We start from the raw sequence: 19,916 nt of genomic DNA, 5'->3' as shown, positions 1-19,916 counted from the left end.
CCCGTGAAATAGATAGTGGGATAGTAGGCGCTACTATTTAACAATTAGACGGCAAGCTCGAGGTTTCTAGCGGCTGATAGTTGGCGAGGGGCGAAGCCCCGAGCCAACTATCAAAAGCCGGTAGAAACCGAGAGCGAGCCGTCTAATTGTGTTAGCATAACCCACTTACCGATCTATTAAACTCAGAATATCGCTAGAATTGATTTATTGAAGGTTTTGATTGATAAAATTCAGCGAAGACTACGCGCGCGCTCCGAGAGCCTTCTACGGATCGATAGTAGGCACCTGTGTAGCCAATCAGATCGCGCGATTACCAATAGTAGGTCAGTGTGGTTATGCTAATTCGTATTAGAGATGTTTCGCATAAGGCCACTTCATGTGCTAATGATCCACTATTAGTGGATTTAGCAGAGATACCCAGGAGACTAGCCTTCCTTTTGTTTAAAGGACGAAAACAGAACATTGTTGGGCCGAATATTAAATCATCGTTTAAAAAAATCAACTAGCTAGCAGTTGAAAACTTATGGCGCCATCCTAGGTGGTTTCGGCCAGCAGAGGCACGCTGTGCTATTCAGACACTATTTAAACCGTGTTCCCGCTGAAGTGAAGTTGAGTGAATTTAAAAAGGCGTAAGATGTTTTGAAAGTATTTTTCGCTAAAATTAACTGTGATTCCAGTGGGAATATGACAAAGAATTTGGAAGTAAAGATAATTTTGAATGAGGTAACACGAAACAGTTTATAAAAAAAAAGAGAACGATTCATGGACTATAGGATGAGCGTCTATATCAACACGGTTTGCAATAAATTTTTATCAAAGTCCGGGAGTCACGGCCCAGCCGTTAGTTGTTGCTTTTCTTTTAAATAGAACGCTTCCATTTTAATTGACAAAATGATCGTCTTGAACGAAAACAAAGGCTTGTGCATTTTCCTTTGCAATCGAAACTGGTCTCCTGGGTAATTCTATCAAATCCACTTATAGTCGATAATAAGCATAAGGAGTGGCCATGCAAACATCTCTATTAGTTCTTATTAAAAACTAGCAATGGTATATTGCAATTCCTGCGTTTTGATTGGTTAACAGGCAATGGTATATGAGCTCATATACCATTGACACGAATATGTGAGGAAGTGTTACAGGCCCGTAACCAGGATTTTGCAGGGGGGAGGGGGGGCGTATGAGCGCCGCAGGCGCGATATAACGTAGGGGGGTGTGGTCTCCCCCAGGAAATTTTGAAAAAAATAGGTTATCTGAGACAGCATTTCGTGCGTTTTGAAGACAGTTTGTTTGGAAAAAAGGCAGGCAAAAGTGAAAGTAACAACGACAATAATTCTGGTACATTTTTAAATTCAAATCATATTTTTCGAAACAGGACCTTGAAAACGTAATTTACAATTTATTTAGCTAACGATGATGGCAGTACATAGAAGGAAGACTGGAAAAAGACAGGTTTCTTCATTTCAGTGTCAAATGGTTATTACATAAATCAGCCAGAATCGGTTTGTTGATCTTTTAGCACTGTGGTAAGCTCCAACCTTTTTGGGTGCTTCCGAGCCCGCCTGGGAATATTAATGGAACTTCCAACGGTTCGACTATGAAGGACATAAAGTAGAATGTATCGTTGAAATTAACCTATAATCACACAATTTGGTCCAAAATATACCACACGAATCTAAAAATGGTGGACCTTCAACCCAAAGGACCATATCGAATGTAAATAGTCGAAGTACATAAATACCATTTCCCTTTATTTATTTATTTTCATATTTTTTTTCACAACGAGTGTGGGGAAGCTGTAACAAGGGCCTTGCTGAAAAACTGCAAAGGCTTCAAAACCGCGCAGCTCGTACCCTAATGTCTGCGAGCTATGATAGTAATTTAGATGATTTGTTCCGGACACTGGGGTGGAGAAGACTCTATTATCAAAGATTGGAACAGAAGTCTATCCTAATGTATAAAACATTACATGGTATGACTCCTGATTATCTGAGATCAAGATTCGTATATCGTGACGATGATAGTGCTTATCGTTTAAGGAATACCGAAAACAAATTAGTTCTTCCACAACCTCGAACTGATTATCTCAAGAAAAGTTTTTCGTACAGTGGAGCTCAGTTGTGGAACAACTTACCTGTAGACCTAAGACAAGCATCTTCACTGGCCGATTTCAAATCTAAATTAAGTCGGCACAGTTTAAAGTAATATCTAAATTTTAAGTAAATTTTAGACACGGCCTCCATAAAAAGCAGACTTTTCTTTTGTTATTTTGAATTTGTTGTTATTAAATTTTTGTAGTTAGTTAGATAGGTAGATAGTCCAGTAACTTAATTGACTGATGGAAAAACCGTGTATAAATAAAGTTATCTTATCTTATCTTATCTTATCTTACTTCCAAGGCTCGTGGGGGGGGGGGTGCGGACGCACCCATCGCACCCCCCTCCCTACGGGCCTGTGTTAATTGCATGAAGATTGTGGGTGACAAAAAATGATGTATGGTTGACAACGAAGACTATTTGCTTGTATCTGTTATAATGAGAGATTTGGAGGGAGGGGGGAGATTTCTAAATCCGCCCCTATCTGTTTTCTCTTGTCTCGGATGCAAAGAGGCCAATTTTGCCTGTTCTTATGAAACCCGTTTGGTTCGCTGCTATTTAGTGTTTTTTTTTTTTTTTTGCATTTAATGAATACTTTATTTACAACAAAGGCACTACATAAATACGATTAACAAATAACAAATAAGAAAAAAAAATAAATGTCAGTGCGCTCCCTCTACAGAAAGTTGAAATTAACTAATATAATTCCTCGAATTACAATGCATTACTTAAATTAACTTATTTATTAATTACTTTACTTAAATGAAGCCAAAATAAAGAAATGTTACAATTACAATGGAGTGGGCAGGGAAGGGGAAGAGAATAGGGTAATAAGCGAAATAATTCATTACATTAATTTCTCTATTTTGTATTTATAGATAATTTTATTAATAAAGTCCGGTAGTAACAATGAATCATTCTGGAGTTTTCTTTTGTAAATGTAATAACGTAGAAATATGATAGTATAGTTTATTTTTTTACGAAGTGTAGTGGATGTGGTTGGAATACCAAACAGAGATTCCTCAGTGGTAAGACTGAACGTAGAATTGTGAGTTGTGTTAAACCACTGCAATACCTTCTGATAGAAGGACCGAGTGAACTGGCAATTTATAAAGCTGTGATCAATGGAGTCTGCTTCACCACAATAAATACAATTACCATCATCTTTGATTTTAAATCGGTATAGTTCTTTTCTAGTTACGATGATTCTGTGAATAAATTTGAAATTAAATTCTCGTAGTTTATTTTCTTTACACGACCTCCGACCTGACAAAAATATCTCTTTCCACGTCGAGTTAATGGGATTTATTGACTTAGTCCAACGTGTAGGACCAGCCGGCAAATTATTGTACATTTTATTAATTAAGAGCCAATAAAATTGTTTTGATTTTATCTTATAAAGATCTATACTCGTATTATCGTCAAGCGAAAAATTGGCTATGTCAAGATTTAAATTCGCGTGATCTCCAAAAGAGAGTTTTGTATTCTTTGCTTTTGCTAGTAAATGATTGGAGATGGCACTGGTTACTTGATAGTTGTAATGTTTGTCACTAAGACTCGGACGCACACAGCGACATCTTGAATTCTTTATTCAACAACACAACTGGTCACGTGCAACATAATGTATTCTAATTTATGCAAGCTTAAACATGACATCTTCCTTTCCAATAAAATAAATAAATAAACAAAACCGAAAACAAAAAAAGAAAACAAAAGAAAAACAAGGTAGGTCAACAAGTTATGTGACAACAATCCACAGAAAATTACTAGAAATGTCTGTTCCACACTGTTGTCACTATTAACTGGAACTTGCCCATAACCAACAATAACACAGCCTAGTAGTAAGCAAATACAAAGGCTAACACAGTCAATAAAATCAAAAACAGTCTGATTCAATGTCTGGTTACTGAGTGTGGACAGTTCAGTTCATAACATAGTCCTCTCTGAATCTTGCTGGTAATCTGACAGTCCGGCCGCTGGAAGTACGCTGTGTCTGTTGAGGACTGCAATGGCTGGATGAGTTTAGGGAGGGCGTGGCAGCATCAGGTGGTGGGACGGCAACTGGCGGTTCGGCTACTACAGGCACGCCTGGCCCATCAATAGCTGGTCCTGCGATCAGTGGAGGCGACTCAACTGTTGGGAGCAGGTGATGACGGTTTCGTCGGTAGGTGGTACCATCAGGTGTTGCAACTATGTAGGATCTTGGAGCACTATGTTGTGCAGTAACAATGGCAGGCTCCCAAGTCTTTCCTTTTCTTATTCTAGCTGTTTCACCCTCCTTAATACTTGGCAGCTGCTTAGCATTCCGATCATAGTACATCTTCTGCTTATCACTCCGCTGTTGCAGCTTCTGTTGGGGGCTATCAACCACTTGAGGTTTCAAGAGAGACTCCACAGTAGGTAGTTTGGACATCAACATGCGACTCATTAACAGCTGAGCAGGTGACTCCTTAAGTCCAGAGATAGGTGTGTTCCTGTACTCCAGTAGAGCAATGTAGGGGTCATTTCCGTCTGCACAAGCTTTTCTAAGTAAATTCTTGATGGTCTGGATTGCTCTTTCACTCATCCCATTGGACTGTGGGTATCTGGGACTTGATGTGGAGATTTCAAATCCCCACTCACTTGCAAAATTACGGAAAGCCTTGCTTGAGAAGGGCATGTTGTCGGCAACAACTTCATCTGGAATACCATGTCTGGCATAGATTGATTTCATGCTAGTTATAACAGAGCTAGCTGTCTTGTCTTTCATAAGACAAAGTTCAGGATACTTAGAGTAGTAGTCAACCACAACTTAATAAGAGTTAGTGTTCAGTTCAAATATGTCTGCACCAAGCTTCTGCCATGGTCTCTGGGGGACTTCATGAGGCAGGAGAGGCTCTTTCTGGTTCTCTCTTTGATACTTGAGACATACTGGGCATTTAGCCACCAGTCTCTAAATTGCAGTAGACATGCCTGGCCAATAGACTACAGCTCTGGCCCTTGACTTACACTTTTCAATACCAAGGTGACTCTCATGGATACAATTCAGGACATCTTGTCTCATATCTTGTGGGATTATGAGCCTCTGGCCAAGGAACAACAGGCCTTCTACTTCATGAATTTCACTACGAAGACTCCAGTAATGGGCAACTGATGCAGGCAGTTGGCTTCTGTGGGAAGGCCAACCATTCTTAACAACTTTACATAATTTCTGAAGGTCTTCATCTTGTGCTGTTGCAGACTTCATTTGCAACAATTTCTCCTGGGTCATGGGAAGATTTGTAATGAGGCTATGGACCATCACCTCCATGTCATCGTTCAAATCATCATCTGTAGGCTGCTCATTCAGAAAGGCTCTTGAGAGTGTATCTGCTACATACATGTATTTGCCTGGAACATAGGAGATGTTGACTTCATACTTCTGAAGTCTCAGAAGCAGGCGTTGAAGCCTTGGAGAAGAATTAACCAGTGGCTTCTTTGTGATTGATACCAGTGGTTTATGGTCTGACATAACATCTACTGGTCTACCATAAACATAATGATTGAATCTCTCGCAGCCAAATACCACTGCAAGAAATTCTTTCTCTATTTGGGCGTAGTTAACTTCTGCTTGGGTGAGAGATCTTGATGCGTAGGCAATTGGGTGGCCATCCTGGAGAATGCATGCTCCTAGACCTGACTTAGAGGCATCCACTTGTAAATTGACTGGCTTGGAAGGATCAAAGAACTTTAAAACAGGCTGACTTGACAGGATCTCCTTTAGATGCTCCACTGCCTGTGTGTGCTCATGTGACCAGATCCAAACTACATCTTTCTTCAACAGGCTTCGCAAGGGGGCAGTAGCTTCTGACTGATTAGGAATAAACTGAGAAAAATAGTTCACTATTCCCAAGAATCTCCGCAGCTCTTCTTTGTTCTGGGGTAATGGCATTTGAATTATGGCTCGCACTTTCTCAACATCTGGCTTCAATCCTGATTCAGACACAATGTTCCCCATGTACTTGACTTCACTGACTTTGTACTGGAGCTTTGCTGGATTGAACTTAACTTTCGCTTCTCGTGCCCTTAGCAAAAGCTTTCTCATGATTGCATCATGCTCACACTCATCTTTAGCAGCGATAATTATGTCATCAAATATGACTTCCACACCATCAATGTCTCCAAATATGGATTCATTCTTTTTCTGAAAAACCTCTGGTGCTGAACTTATACCAAATGGCATTCTTTTAAAGCGATAACGGCCATACGGAGTGTTGAACGTGCAGAGGTGAGAACTTTCATCATCTAGACACACTTGCCAGAAGCCATCCTTTTCATCCACTATGGAGAAAACTTTCTTGCCACTTAGACGACTTGCTATATCTTCTGCAGTTGGAATCCTGTGGTGCTCTCGGCGAAGCAAATTTCCCTTTCGTAAACGGTCGTTGCCATTTGAAACGGTCGATGCCATTTCTCAGAACGGTCGTTGCCATATGAAACGGTCGATGCCATTTATACTTTGGACCAAATCGCATGAAAGGATCTTTTAAACTTCTTGAGAGTATCAGATGTTTGTTTAGAAATGTCAAGCGATTCCAAAAATTATTTTGGTTTTCTAGTTGACGAAATATCCGAGCTTCGGTATACCATAAGATCGCTATGTTCTCGACACTTGTAAAAAATTTGGCTCAGCCCGGAAGTAAGAAATATTGAAACAGAAAACTGCAGAAAACCTCACGCAAACGAATGAATGGATGAATATCTCCATTTACTTTAGTAATCTAATAAGAATATTCTATGCCTGTTTAGAAATGCCAAGCGCTTCTTAAAATTATTTTGGTTTCGAAGTGGACGAATTCTTCGAGCTTGTGCATACTATTAAATCGCTACGTTCTCGACATTCGGCATGCCGGTATGCACAAGCTCGAAGAATTCGCCCTGAATTCGTCCACTTCGAAACCAAAATAATTTTAAGAAGCGCTTGGCATTTCTAAACAGGCATAGAATATTCTTATTAGATTACTAAAGTAAATGGAGATATTCATCCATTCATTCGTTTGCGTGAGGTTTTCTGCAGTTTTCTGTTTCAATATTTCTTACTTCCGGGCTGAGCCAAATTTTTTACAAGTGTCGAGAACATAGCGATCTTATGGTATACCGAAGCTCGGATATTTCGCAACTAGAAAACCAAAATAATTTTTGGAATCGCTTGACATTTCTAAACAAACATCTGACACTCTCAAGAAGTTTGAAAGAACCTTTCATGCGATTTGGTCTAAAGTATAAATGGCATCGACCGTTTCAAATGGCAACGACCGTTCTGAGAAATGGCATCGACCGTTTCAAATGGCAACGACCGTTTACGAAAGGGAAATTTGCCTCGGCGAATTGCCTTGTTAAGATCTCTGGGATCTAAACACAGGCGCAGGGACCCATCACGTTTCTCTACAATGACGAGACTGTTAACCCACGGAGTGGGTCTGTCCACTTTCTGAATAACATCTTTCTCTTCTAGCTCCTGGAGTTTTTCTTTCAGCTTCTCAAGCAGACTATATGGCACTTGCCGTGGTGGGTGAATGACAGGCTCAACTGTATCATCCAATTCAATGTGATAACTGCCTTCCATACAGCCCAGTCCAGTAAAGACGTCAGGAAACTCATCTAAAATTTCTTCCTTTGTGACTGGGGCCTGGGCAACACTCTCTACTCTTCTGACCAAATTTAATTTTTGGCAAGCTGAAAGTCCCAAAATCGGTGGTGACTCAACAGCGGCGACAAAAAAATGGCAGGTTTTGTTTGTTTCATTCCACGAGCTTCACAGTGTAAGTTTAGTGTTCCTTCAGGTTTAACCTTGAAGTCTCCATAAGATGAGAGAATGACGCTGGTTTCCACTGGGTGGCAACACATTCGCTTCGGCTCCTGTGTCCAGTTTGAATTTAATCGGTGTTCCGCCGACACGTAAATTCGTAAACCAAGCCGAGTCTTCGACAGGCGGTGCACTAGTCACTGTTCCGATAAATAATTCTTGACCTCCATTATCTGATTGAACTTCTAATTCGACTCCACCAATGGCGCCTTGATCGCTCGGAGTGACTACGTGTACGGGAGATTTCATTTGCGGACAAACTCTGGCGAAGTGATCTTTTCCTTTACAGACGAGACAAAGCTTTCCAAACGCAGGACATGACTTTGGTAGATGCTTAGTGCCACACTTCGAACAGTTGAACGGTAATTTAGGACGCGGCGGTTTTGGACGCCTTGAATTGAACTTGTTTCCGACCCAATGAACTGGAACGCTCTTGTCAGAATCTTCCAATTCCTTTATTAACTGCTCTGCGCAGTTCTTGCTCTGCACGGGGTTTATTAACTGCGCTGCGCAGTTCTTGCTCTGCACGTCCTTTTTTTTTTTTTTTTTTTTTTTTTTTTCTCAGTGACCAGACTGATACCCCCGCTCGGCCAGGCTGGGGTCACGCAAGGTTTAAAAGCTAGAAAACACTTACTAATGGGAAATTTTCAAATGCTTTGGTCTTAATAAGCATGTTTAGCGTGAGATGTCCGATTTTGAAGCGTTTTATTCAAACAAAATTCTAAATTTTCATGCCTCGAAAGAAAAATATATTTCAGCGGGCCAGAATCTGTGAATAAATACCATTACGTTGGTGTTACAGAATGTGCTGACATGACAAGTTTCACTTTCGATCGGCTAGACATCGAGTCACGTAATGTAAAGGGAATCCTTTGGTCTTTACTTAACAAATATATTGTGAAGTATTTCTCTCTTAAGTGTTATCTTTTTTTTGGCTGTACCATTGAAAGGATTTTAGAGATATGAAGAAAAATTCCCTTCACAAACATGCCCTGACTTGTAACGCTTACGTCATTCGGTATGCTAGGGAAATTCCCAATACCATTACGTTGTTGTCAAAGAATGTGCTAGCTGACATGATAACTCTCACTTTGACAACTTTGCGTATTCTCTGATCTTTTTCTCCTTTTTTGTCTTTACAAAGACTGTTTAGTGTGAACTATTCGATTTTGAAGCGTTTGGTTCATGGAAAATACTAAATTTCCACGCTTTCAAAGAGAAATATAATTTAGCGGGCCAGAATCTATGAATAAATACCATTACGTTGGTGAAAAAGAATGTGCTGACATGACAAGTTTTACTTTCGATCGGCTAGACCTCGAATCACGTAATTTTTCAAAGCTATCCAGCCACCTTTGAAATCTTTGCGAATCCTTTGGTCTTTACTTAAAAAATTCAGTGTGAAGTATTTTGAAGCGTTTGAATCAAAGAAAAAACTAAGATTTGATGCTTTAAAGAAAAATTCGCTATAGCGGGAAAGAACTTACATTTATTTTATTTACATTACGTCTGTGTCCTGGAATTTGCTGGCGTTAACAAATTTCTACTTTCACAAGGCACCGATCGGCAACAATCACACAATGCTCTGAAAGGTTTAAATCTGCTACAAATGAAAACTAAACAAATCCTCTGGTCTAAACTTAGCATGTTAAGTGTGAAATGTTCGACTTTTTAGCGTTATTTATTTTTGGAGCTGTGTCATCTAGAGGATTTCTGAAATCTGATGGAAAACCACTGAGACAAACATGCCCTAACTTGCAAGGGTTACGTCATTGGTAAATTAATTCCCCGGGGAATTCCCATTCAGCAAAACACAGGTCTAGTGTTCTTCTCAAATTTGATTTAATTATTTGCTCCAATATTCCATTTTCGGAGCTGGTTATTCAATCTTTCAACGGTAATTCAATACAACACTGGATGCTGATTTAAAAGATTTTTTTTGTTTCACGGATCAGGATCGTGGGAATTAAATTTGGCCACCATAAGCATATAAGAAAAATGTTTAATTTCGGATGGAACTAGTCAACCATGAAATGTCACGCAAGGTGTTTTCTTACCATCTTGTTTGTCAGTCGCAACATTGTTCGACGCAGGTAAAGGGGATAAGGGGAGGAGGGTGCATTTTTTGTTCCCCCCACATGGCTTCCCTAAAGTGCTCACGAGACCAGCGCAGTTATAAGCTCTAAGAGCTCTTGTTAACTGCGCTGCGCAGTTCTTGCTCTGCACGGGGTTTATTATTATACTGCGCTGCGCAGTTCTTGCTCTGCACGGGGTTTATTATTATTATTAACTGCGCTGCGCAGTTCTTGCTCTGCACGGGGTTTATTATTTTTCGTTTTGTCAGTGACCTGTACCAAACCTCCACTCGGTCAGGCCCATGTCACGCGATGTTTAGAAGCTACAAATCAGTAACAAATGGAAACATTTTCTTATTTTTTGTCTTTACAAAGAATGTTTAGTGTGAAATATTCGATTTTGAAGCGTTTTATTCAAAGGAAATTCTAAATTTTCATGCGTCGAGAGAAGAATATATTTCAGCGGGCCAGAATCTGTGAATAAATACCATTACGTTGGTGTAAAAGAATGTGCTGACATGACAAGTTTCACTTTCGATCGGCTAGACCTCGAGTCACTTAATTTTTCAAAGCTATTATCAGCTACCTTTCAAATCTTTGCGAATCCATTAATCTTTACTTACAAAATTCAGTGTGAAGTATTTTGAAGCGTTTGAATAAAAGAAAATCCTAAAATTTCACGCTTTAAAAAATACGCTTTAGCGGGCAAGAATTTACATTTATTTACTTTACGTTTGTGTCCTGGAATGTGCTGGCGTTAGCAAATTTTTACTTTCACAAGGCACTGATCGGCAAGAATCACGCAATGCTCTGAAAGGTTTAAATCTGCTACAAACGGAAACTAAACAAATCCTCTGGACTAAACTTAGCATGTTAGGTGTAAAATGTTCGACTTTTTAGCGTTATTTATTTTTGGAGCTGTGTCATCTAGAGGATTTCTGAAATCTGATGGAAAACCACTGAGACAAACATGCCCTGACTTGCAAGGGTTACATCATTGATAAATTAATTTCCCGGGGAATTCCCATTCAGCAAAACACAGGTCTTGTGTTCTTCTCAAATTTGATTTAATTATTTGCTCCAATATTCCATTTTCGGAGCTGGTTATTCAATCTTTAAACGGTAATTCAATACAACACTGGATGCTGATTTAAAAGATTTTTTTGTTTCACGGATCAGGATCGTGGGAATTAAATTTGGCCACCATTAGCATATAAGAAAAATATTTAATTCGGATGGAACTAGTCAACCATGAAATGTCACGCAAGGTGTTTTCTTACCATCTTGTTTGTCAGTCGCAACATTGTTCGACGCAGGTGAAGGGGATAAGTGGGAGGGGCGCATTTTTTGTTCCCCCCACATGGCTCCCCTAAAGTGCTCACGAGACCAGCGCAGTTGTAAGCTCTAAGAGCTCTTGTTAACTGCGCTGCGCAGTTCTTGCTCTGCACGGGGTTTATTATTATTATTTTTCGTTTTGTCGGTGACCTGCACCAAACCTCCACTCGGTCAGGCTCATGTCACGCGATGTTTAGAAGCTACAAATCAGTAACAAATGGAAACATTTTCTTATTTTCGTCTTTACAAAGAATGTTTAGTGTGAAATATTCGATTTTGAAGCGTTTTATTCAAAGGAAATTCTAAATTTTCATGCGTCGAAAGAAAAATATATTTCAGCGGGCCAGAATCTGTGAATAAATACCATTACGTTGGTGTAAAAGAATGTGCTGACATGACAAGTTTCACTTTCGATCGGCTAGACCTCGAGTCACATAATTTTTCAAAGCTATTATCTTCTACCTTTCAAATCTCTGCGAATCCATTAATCTTTACTTACAAATTCAGTGTGAAGTATTTTGAAGCTTTGAATCGAAGAAAATACTAAAATTTCACGCTTTAAATAAATACGCTTTAGCGGGCAAGAATTTACATTTATTTACATTACGTTTGTGCCCTGGAATGTGCTGGCGTTAACAAATTTTTACTTTCACAAGGCACTGATCGGCAAGAATCACGCAATGCTCTGAAAGGTTTAAATCTGCTACAAACGGAAACTAAACAAATCCTCTGGTCTAAACTTAGCATGTTAAGTGTGAAATATTCGACTTTTTAGCGTTATTTTTTTTGGCTGTGTCATCTAGAGGATTTCTGAAATCTGATGGAAAATCACTGAGACAAACATGCCCTGACTTGCAAGGGTTACGTCATTGGTAAATTAATTCCCCGGGGAATTCCCATTCAGCAAAACACAGGTCTAGTGTTCTTCTTAAATTTGATTTAATTATCTGCTCCAATATTCCATTTTCGGAGCTGGTTATTCAATCTTTAAACGGTAATTCAAGACAACACTGCATGCTGATTTAAAAGATTTTTTTGTTTCACGGATCAGTATCGTGGGAATTAATTTGGCCATCATTAGCATATAAGAAAAAATTTTTCGGATGGAACTAGTCAACCATGAAATGTCACGCAAGGTGTTTTCTTACCATCTTGTTTGTCAGTCGCTACATTGCTCGACGCAGGTTAAGGGGATAAGTCGGATAAGGGGAGGGGGGTGCATTTTTTGTTCCCCCCACATGGCTCCCCTAAAGTGCTCACGGGACCAGCGCAGTTGTAAGCTCTAAGAGCTCTCTGTGCATATTATTTTTCGTTTTGTCGGTGACCTGCACCAAACCTCCACTCGGTCAGGCTCATGTCACGCGACGTTTAGAAGCTACAAATCAGTAACAAATGGAAACATTTTCTTATTTTTTGTCTTTACAAAGAATGTTTAGTGTAAAATATTCGATTTTGAAGCGTTTTATTCAAAGGAAATTCTAAATTTTCATGCGTCGAAAGAAAAATATATTTCAGCGGGCCAGAATATGTGAATAAATACCATTACGTTGGTGTAAAAGAATGTGCTGACATGACAAGTTTCACTTTCGATCGGCTAGACCTCGAGTCACGTAATTTTTCAAAGCTATTATCAGCTACTTTTCAAATCTTTGCGAATCCATTAATCTTTACTTCAGTACAACATTCAGTGTGAAGTATTTTGAAGCGTTTGAATCGAAGAAAATACTAAAATTTCACGCTTTAAATAAAGACGCTTTAGCGGGCAAGAATTTACATTTATTTACATTACGTTTGTGTCCTGGAATGTGCTGGCGTTAACAAATTTTTACTTTCACAAGGCACTGATCGGCAAGAATCACGCAATGCTCTGAAAGGTTTAAATCTGCTACAAACGGAAACTAAACAAATCCTCTGGTCTAAACTTAGCATGTTAAGTGTGAAATATATGGATTTTTAGCGTTATTTATTTTTGGAGCTGTGTCATCAATAGGATTTCTGAAATCTGATGGAAAACCACTGAGACAAACATGCCCTGACTTGCAAGGGTTACGTCATTGGTAAATTAATTCCCCGGGGAATTCCCATTCAGCAAAACACAGGTCTAGTGTTCTTCTCAAATTTGATTTAATTATTTGCTCCAATATTCCATTTTCGGAGCTGGTTATTCAATCTTTAAACGGTAATTCAAGACAGCACTGGATGCTGATTTAAAAGATTTTTTTGTTTCACGGATCAAGATCGTGGGAATTAAATTTGGCCACCATTAGCATATAAGAAAAATGTTTAATTTCGGATGGAACTAGTCAACCATGAAATGTCACGCAAGGTGTTTTCTTACCATCTTGTTTGTCAGTCGCAACATTGTTCGACGCAGGTAAAGGGGATAAGTCGGATAAGGGGAGGGGGGTGAATTTTTTGTTCCCCCCACATGGCTCCCCTAAAGTGCTCACGAGACCAGCGCAGTTGTAAGCTCTAAGAGCTCTTGTTATTATTATTATTATTATTATTATTAACTGCGCTGCGCAGTTCTTGCTCTGCACGGGGTTTATTAACTGCGCTGCGCAGTTCTTGCTCTGCACGGGGTTTATTATTATTTTTCGTTTTGTCGGTGACCTGTCCCAAACTTCCACTCGGTCATGCTTAATGTCACGCGATGTTTAGAAGCTACAAATTAGTAACAAATGGATAAATTTTCTTATTTTTTGTCTTTACAAAAAATGTTTAGTGTGAAATATACAATTTTGAAGCGTTTTATTCAAAGAAAATTCTAAATTTTCTATGCGTCGAGAGAAGAATATATTTCAGCGGGCCAGAATCTGTGAATAAATACCATTACGTTGGTGTAAAAGAATGTGCTGACATGACAAGTTTCACTTTCGATCGGCTAGACCTCGAGTCACGTAATTTTTCAAAGCTATTATCAGCTACCTTTCAAATCTTTGCGAAGCCATTAATCTTTACTTCAGTACAAAATTCAGTGTGAAGTATTTTGAAGCGTTTGAATCGAAGAAAATACTAAAATTTCACGCTTTAAATAAGATACGCTTTAGCGGGCAAGAATTTACATTTATTTACATTACGTTTGTGTCCTGGAATGTGCTGGCGTTAGCAAATTTTTACTTTCACAAGGCACTGATCGGCAAGAATCACGCAATGCTCTGAAAGGTTTAAATCTGCCACAAACGGAAACTAAACAAATCCTCTGGTCTAAACTTAGCATGTTAAGTGTGAACCGTTCGACGTTTTAGAGTTATTTATTTTTGGAGCTGTGTCATCTAGAGGATTTCTGAAATCTGATGGAAAACCACTGAGACAAACATGCCCTGACTTGCAAGGGTTACGTCATTGCTAAATTAATTCTCCGGGGAATTCCCATTCAGCAAAACACAGGTCTAGTGTTCTTCTCAAATTTGATTTAATTATTTGCTCCAATATTCCATTTTCGGAGCTGGTTATTCAATCTTTAAACGGTAATTCAAGACAGCACTGGATGCTGATTTAAAAGATTTTTTTGTTTCACGGATCAGGATCGTGGGAATAGGCCTAATGCGTGATAACGTCATATGCTCAAAATTCACCACCAAGCCTCGTTACACGATATTCTTAGTTCTGCCATCTTCCAGTTTTCACGTGGGTATTCCTTTTTACTTGCTGCTTGGGATTCATTCGTGATAAATTTGCGTTTCATTTCAGCGGGGCTTGGTGGTAAACAAGCACGTCTGACTTAAACATGCATAACGGCTATTAAATTTGGCCAGCATTAGCATATAAGAAAAATATTTAATTTCGGATGGAACTAGTCAACCATGAAATGTCACGCAAGGTGTTTTCCTACCATCTTGTTTGTCAGTCGCAACATTGCTCGACGCAGGTAAAGAGGGATAAGGGGGGGGGGGTGCATTTTTTGTTCCCCCCACATGGCTCCCCTAAAGTGCTCACGAGACCAGCGCAGTTGTAAGCTCTAAGAGCTCTTGTTATTATTATTATTATTTTATTATTACTGCGCTGCGCGTTCTTGCTCTGCACGGGGTTTATTATTTTTCGTTTTGTCGGTGACCTGTACCAAACCTCCACTCGGTCAAGCTCATGTCACGCGACGTTTAGAAGCTACAAATCAGTAACAAATGGAAACATTTTCTTATTTTTTGTCTTTACAAAGAATGTTTAGTGTGAAATATTCGATTTTGAAGCGTTTTATTCAAAGGAAATTCTAAATTTTCATGCGTCTAAAGAATAATATATTTCAGCGGGACAGAATCTGTGAATAAATACCATTACGTTGGTGTAAAAGAATGTGCTGACATGACAAGTTTCACTTTCGATCGGCTAGACCTCGAGTCACGTAATTTTTCAAAGCTATTATCAGCTACCTTTCAAATCTTTGCAAATCCATTAATCTTTACTTACAAAATTCAGTGTGAAGTATTTTGAAGCGTTTGAATCGAAGAAAATCCTAAAATTTCACGCTTTAAATAAATACGCTATAGCGGGCAAGAATTTACATTTATTCACATTACGTTTGTGTCCTGGAATGTGCTGGCGTTAACAAATTTTTACTTTCACAAGGCACTGATCGGCAAGAATCACGCAATGCTCTGAAAGGTTTAAATCTGCTACAAACGAGCAGGAGGGCATTTTGCGGGCGCATGCGTGCAACCGCTGTACAAAGACCGCGTGATCTTGGGAATAAAAATGGCGCGGAAGATTCAAACTTTGTTTTTGGTACTGTTTATCGTCACATAATTTAATATAGACGTAAATTTCGCTAAGAAAAAGTGTTTTGTGTGTGGCAAGTCTCTTATAAAGCAGATTTTCTGGCCTGCTTCGGGATCGTTGTTGCAAATAATGGGAAAATATGTGGGACAGGTAGGAAAGCCTTCACCGACAAAAATCAAACAGGCCGTATAAAGAGGAAAACATTTATTCGTGTGCTGGAGTGTGATATATTAGTATCAAAACTTCACATCAAATCAATTGCTGTAATACAGGCAGAGTGCGAGCAATATTATAGCTTGTCGGGAGATTTTTTGCCTAAAGGGACGGCCACCATAGAAAAGGGTTTTCCCTGAGGGGAAAGACATGTTTGGGTGTTCTGCACATGATAATGCAGCCCACTGATGACTCTAAAGCAAATCCAACTTGCCCTCGACTGGCAAACAGGGTTTCCTGGAACAAGAACTGCAGTTCTTTAAATCACATTTAGGCGACACAGAAGTAAAACAGTCGTTATAACAGAACGAACATCAATCTTTAAGAAACAAACGTTGACTGAAAATTTGAAAATAACATTGTTTATAGTTAAAAATTATTTCTTAAGACATTTTATGCAGCAGTTATTAGAATGTTTCTGAAATATATATATATCGCTTGTTCGTTTCATGCTATTTTTTGACTGGTGATCAAGGCTAGATTTTGATAAAGGAGCCAAAAATGTACTAATTAACATAGTAAAATGTAAACAAATAGTCTACCAGCAAATAATTACCATAACACTTTAAAATTAAGACCGATCTCAGTAATTCTTTTCTTGTTCAACGGAATAATTGTGATACATCGAAATGTGAAGTTATTTTGACCAATGCTTAAGTTTAAGGAAATAATCACAAACGATAGTTTCTTTGTTAGAATAAACCAGCGAGAACGTACGTTAAAGAAAGCTAAAAATTACCACAATAGACCATTTTTTAACGCTACCTTCGCAGCATTAGACGATAGTTCGAGTACTTCAGGCTCCATATATCATCGGTAGACGCTGGAGATCAAGGTTAGATTTTGAGATTTTTGCATCGTGAGAACGATGAAATTGCAATTTTATGAAAAATCTGAACAAAATCATGACCACTCGCTCAAACCTGGGATACTTGATTATAACATCGTATAGTTAAAACTGCTGTTTTATAGTTTTGTACTAAGTAGCCGTAGCGCTTTGTCCGTTTAGATCTCCCAGCTATTAAAAACATGGGCAAGGTATTTAGGTTCTCGACATTCGGTCGCCATAATGTCCACGCGCAATGTTTAATACACATAGCCAAAGTCGATCAGATAAACGGCACGCCGACACCAAAGTATGCTTGTTGTTGTCAGAAGATAAAGCAAGGACTCTTAGTATCGTATACAGCAAATAAAACTTAAAACACCTTTTATTTTGAGCTGAAAATTAGGCCATAAATTGTAAAAAATATGTTAACAATCGATAGCAGAACTTCTCTGTCGTGCGCACTAGCCCATATCGACGCATGCGTACGCAAAATGCCCTCCTGCTCTACAAACGGAAACTAAACAAATCCTCTGGTCTAAACTTAGCATGTTAAGTGTGAAATATTCGACTTTTTAGCGTTATTTATTTTTGGAGCTGTGTCATCTATAGGATTTCTGAAATCTGATGGAAAGCCACTGAGACAAACATGTCCTGACTTGCAAGGGGGATGCTACTAAAAGTGGTAACGGGGAACCAGTAACCGGGAACGACCGGGAACCGGGAACCGGAGTCTGGGAACGAGTGTACAGCGGTAATCCGTATAAGAGTTCAAAATGGCGGACGAAAGGACAGAAACAAATGCTTTATTGTGTTACCAGACCAGATAATCCCAATATATTTGGACAGGGCCAACTGTCCTTTCAACAAATGGGAAGCCGCCTTTTGGTTCACCGATCGTGTATAAAAACACGCAGACAGAGCGATGGTTTTCGAGTTGTAATGCGAACTTATGGACGTGTATTAGAAGAATACGAATGTTTGTTTCTTTCTAGAAGGAATCTTTCAAGCAAGGCCAGTATTCGAATCTACATTTACACACGACGCAACGCAAAGGACGGCTGTGGGAGCAAGGAGCTTGCACGGTGATCAATAGCTTCGATCGAAATAGCACATTTCGAAAATCAAATTGTTTTATTGAAATGCAGTCGAATAGTAGGGTAAGTCATAATATGCTGTATTTTCCACTACAGCTGCGGGATTGGTTTCATTTGACAGGATGGAACCTATGCGTTGCGTAACATTAGCAGATATATATTGGCTTGGTTTGTTATCCGATCGATCATACGTTCGTAAATTGTTGAGTCATATTTATGCATTGTCCAACTCTCGTTAACAAAGTTCCCAAGTACATCTATCTCTTGACTTAAAAACAGTTTTTTCTGGCATTTGTAGGTTGTTAGATAGTAATATGAATGGTGAGTTTTGTTTTGCTTTTGAGCCAAACAATTTTTGTAGGCCACACTGAATATTTGTAGCATTTCCAAGATGCTATTCAGTATAATACAGTGTTCATCATTGTCCCTGAAAATCACTTTTTCTTCGAACACATGGTATTGCATAAAAAGAAAAATTTAAATTTAACATGTGCTATCAAAGCTGTACTGTAAATTATAAAGTACGGTTCTCCAGGGGTGTCTAATTGTACTGATTAACCCTTTTTGCAACATCCACGGAGTGTTAGGATGGACATTGAAATAAAGACAACTTTGCAATGTTGTGAATATTGATTTTCTGTATGTCTTTCCCCAACTGCATGCATTCATTCCGAATTCATATCACAGTGAAAAAAATAAAACTGGATGCCTGCCATAAATAACAAACTGCTTACCAATGATGTGTTGTGTTGTCCTACTGCATGGTCATTTTTACAAGACACATAGTGTTTTGAATTCATTTACAGATTCACAAAAACATATTATGACACAGAAATATATTGTAATGCAACACACTGAGCTTTGCACGAGGCCGTCAAAAGGTGTGGGCTGGAAAGAACATCCCCAGTCACTTGTACAAAACACAAAATGATCAGCAGACAGAATGAGAAAAGGAGAATTTCCAATTTATTTTCATTTTGCAGTAGATAAACACTGGTATCTATTTGTTGTCCTTTAGCCAACTGCCGAAAACCTGCAAAAATGAAATTCAGCTATGATCAGTGTGCTGAAATATAACAGCATACAATAAACTGGTGAAAAGCCATCACCAAATAGTTATTTTCTTTTCAATAATGGAACAAATTGACATGCAAAGTCTAAGATACCATCTGTTGTGAGAAGTACATGATCACTTTGTATCATGATTGCAATAGGGGTTACAGCATCATGTCATCAAGTCTGTGTTTGAGCCCAGTGGCCCATCAAGCCTGAGCTGGGAAATTTTCAGAAATTATTGCATGGCCTCATTAGAAGTTTTGTCTTTTCTATTACTGGCCACAAGGTAAACATTGACATTGTAAAAGTATTTCAACAAGCAAATTGGTGATTTCCAAGTGAGGAATTGTGCTTGAACTTTGTGTTAAGCATTCCTTAAGATTCAATGTGGTTCACAATTGCACTTGCCATAGTATAAATAAAAAAACACACAAATTCTCCCATTGCCAAACTGTCTAAGTAATTTCTTATACACAGTTGCATGTCCTGCTGACATGAGGTTTACAACCTTGTCAGTGTGAATGACAGAAATTCTCTATTATCTCTATTATTGTTGCTTAACAACAGCAGCTGATATCAGCATGCATTTTAGATGCACAGCGGATCGAAGTTCGGTTAATCCACCAGAATTGAACATTCCAGATTCGATCATTTTCGCCTTCGGCATTTCGTCAGCGCAAA

General features: G+C 38.8%; 1 long non-coding RNA gene across 1 annotated transcript in view; it reads left to right on the top strand.

The window, feature by feature from the left end:
• LOC144638056 (uncharacterized) overlaps positions 1-19,670 on the top strand; it is a 72,932-nt gene extending 53,262 nt beyond the window's left edge. The window contains exon 2 of the long non-coding RNA XR_013567877.1: positions 19,453-19,670. This is a non-coding gene — a long non-coding RNA (uncharacterized LOC144638056). The remainder of the gene's footprint in view (positions 1-19,452) is intronic.
• Positions 19,671-19,916: the final 246 nt, after the last annotated feature.

The sequence above is a fragment of the Oculina patagonica genome, chromosome 14 (genome assembly GCF_052425735.1).
Source record: "Oculina patagonica isolate OP01 chromosome 14, crgOcupat, whole genome shotgun sequence".
In the NCBI taxonomy this organism is placed as follows: domain Eukaryota; kingdom Metazoa; phylum Cnidaria; class Anthozoa; order Scleractinia; family Oculinidae; genus Oculina; species Oculina patagonica.
Note: the sequence above shows the minus strand (reverse complement) of the source record. Positions and strands in the feature narration are given on the sequence as shown.